The sequence below is a fragment of the Macrotis lagotis genome, chromosome 5 (assembly GCF_037893015.1).
Source record: "Macrotis lagotis isolate mMagLag1 chromosome 5, bilby.v1.9.chrom.fasta, whole genome shotgun sequence".
NCBI classification, from domain to species: domain Eukaryota; kingdom Metazoa; phylum Chordata; class Mammalia; order Peramelemorphia; family Peramelidae; genus Macrotis; species Macrotis lagotis.
In genome coordinates, this window is record NC_133662.1 from 42136311 (window position 1) to 42139231 (window position 2921).

Sequence of the window (2921 nt, forward strand, 5' to 3'; positions counted from 1 at the left end):
TCTTGAAGACACATTTATTTCTCCACCCGCCTCCAGAAGAAGACTCTCCCTCTGTTAGATCATGTGTTTCAGAGCCTTTTGCTCTCTTGTTAGTTCCATCTGATGCTGATTTTATTTTAAAAGAAATGTCTCCAGATTTATTTGTTGTTAACTGTACCACCTGTATAATTTCTAATTGCATTGATTCTAAATCTAATGTAAATGCTGTTATTGTAATTCATCAACCCTCTTTTATCCTACTACCTACTACCCTCAATGAGACAAGGTCTGATGATTCTGGATTATTTGCTTTAGATGTTATCAGTGGGGGGGGGCAGAGACAAGATGGTCATAAGAGCAGATCTTGTCTTAGGCACTCTCTCATAAATCTTTGAAACTAAGGACTTTAAATTTTCTAGAGACAGAACCCACAGAGGGACCCAGTGAGGCAGTTCTCCTACTCAAGGTAACCTGGAAAAAAGCAGAAAGGCTCTGCTCCCCGGGGTTGGAGGGGCAGCCTCCAGGGGGTGGCCTGCCAGAGCAAAAGAACTTCAGCCTCCCCGAGGAGGCAGCCCCAGGGCGCTGGGAGCCGGCTCACAACAGCAGGGGAGTTTCCTGAGCTATGCCCCGGGGGAGCACCGGGCACAAATTGGGGGAACAGCAGGTGGACCTCTGCCAGAGTGAGTCCAGCCCTCAGGGCACACAGCAAGCAACAGGGCCACTGCATTCTAGATCCAGGAAACAGAAGCAGGCAGAGCCAGTAAGCAAGAGCCCCAGGGCATGAGCCCATTGAACCTAGGGAGGGGAATGAAGAGAGACTGCCTAGCTCTGCCCCTGGAACAGGACTCTGGGGCTCTGACCACATTTAGATCCTGATCTCAGTCTAGTCCCACCCCATAGAACAGCAGGGCCCCCTCTACCTCAGCCCTGTAGCAGAGTGAGGCACTTGTGGTCATTCACAGACCAGGAGGGAGGACAGAGCCTCACATACTGAGACTCTTGTGGGAGTGTCCCAAAAACTCAGGAAGCACCCCCCAAAACAGGCTTAGGCTGGGAAAATGAGCAAGCAGAGAACAAAGAGGAACACCACTGAGAAATACATTATCTATGATCCCAAGAAGGATCAATATACTCAGTCTGAAGATGAGGAAGCACAAGCTCCTGCATGTAAAGACTCCAAGAAAAACAGAAACTGAGATCAGGCTATGACAGAGCTCAAAAAAGACTTTGAAAATCAAATGAGGGAGTTAGAAGAAAAACTGGGAAAAGAAATGAGAGAGATGCAGGAAAAACATGAAAATGAAGTCAGCAGTTTAGTCAAGGAAATCCAAGAAAATGCTGAAGAAAATAGCATGCTAAAAATCAGCTTAGGTCAAATGGATAAAACAGTTCAAAAAGTTATTGAGGAGAAGAATGCTTTAAAAGGCAAAATTGGGGGGGAAGGAGGAAGTGGTGGGGCGGCGATGTCGATTTGGCTCCCAGGCCTGTCTGAGTGCGGCCGGTGCTCCGGCCCCCCCATGAGGCAGGGCGCCCCTGCAGCTCCCCACCCCCCCACCCCACCCCACCCCCGCGCCAGCGTCTATGGAAGTGACAGACGGGCCCCCTCAACCTGGCTCACTGGCTCATCAGCAGAGCAGGAAAGCAGACTGGTCATTACCTGCAGGGAAATACAAAGAGGCCATTTTGAGTCACCAAAAGGCAGCCGCATATCTTTCTGAAGCCATGAAGCTGACACAGTATAAGCAGGCTCAGTTATCACTGGAATTACATAGGCATAGCCACACGAAACAACTCCTGTTTATTCAGGAGAGGTGGAAGATGGGGAAGCGGGAGGAAAAGTGGAAAGCCCAGCAGACTCCTGACGGAGACCCCCATCTTCTGGCAGCCTGCAAGCCACTGATGGAGGATGGATCTGAGGGCCAGAGTGCGCCCAGGGTGCAGCAGGCTCATCCTGCGCCGGTGCCAGCCGTCCTGGACAGGGATCCAGACACTCTCCTTTTTCTCCTTCAGGAGAGGAAAGATCCCACAGAACCGTGTCCTGGCAGCAAAGTCCCAAAAGATGACAAAACCACCATAGAAGAGCAGGCAACCAAGATCGCCGACCTGGAGTGACATGTGGAGTTTCTTGTGGCCGACAACGAAAGGTTGAGAAGAGCGAACAAGCAGCTCTGTGCAGTGAAGGGCCAGACTCCAGAAGACCCGCCTCGAGAAAGACCTGGAAGCTGATGCCGACTTTGCGGAGAAATCTGAGCTGTGGAGCCCCATGGAGACTGCTTCCAGCCCCTCCACCTGGCTTCCGACCCTGGGAAAAGCCAAGGACATTCACATCCCCAACCTTCCTCCCTTGGACTTTCAGTCCCCCGAGCTCCCGCTTCTGGAACTCCCCAAAGATATTCTGAAAGGACTCATGAATAGTTAAGTGGATGGTCACAAGGAGCTCAAATGGTGGTGGTGGTGGTGAGGGAGAGGCAATCAGACAACTAGAGGGACACCACGAGGCTCGAGGTGGTCCGCTCCAGGTAGAGGGTCACCAGACGGACCACCTGAGGAGAAGAGGCCTGGCCACGGCATGGAGAAGGGTCACGGGGAGGCCCACGCCAGCTGGGGTATGGCCGGAGCTGCAGGAGCTGGGTCGACAGCATGGACCCCTCTGGTTCTTCCCATTCCAATCAGGCTGTCCCCCAGAAGAACTTTGCAAGCAGTAGTTGATTTTCCTTCTCTTCACTTCAGGGTTATGCTCTACGTAATAATTGATCCACAATGCCATAAAGGATAATGTGGCCTGGTCTGGGAGGAGGCTCCCATCTTGCCGGGATGCATGCCCAGCCTTCAGGGGTGAGTCCTCCACGTGCCACGCTGTGCACTCCTCCTAGGTGGCGCCAACCTCGGGACTATCAGGAGAAACGTTTCAACTTCCACTTCATGAAGAAAAGAACCAAATT

The 2921-nt window shown here is 51.9% G+C and overlaps 1 pseudogene; it reads left to right on the forward strand.

Moving 5' to 3' along the window:
• Positions 1 to 1560: 1560 nt before the first annotated feature.
• LOC141489680 (nuclear receptor-binding factor 2 pseudogene) lies at positions 1561 to 2398 on the forward strand (annotated as a pseudogene).
• Positions 2399 to 2921: the final 523 nt, after the last annotated feature.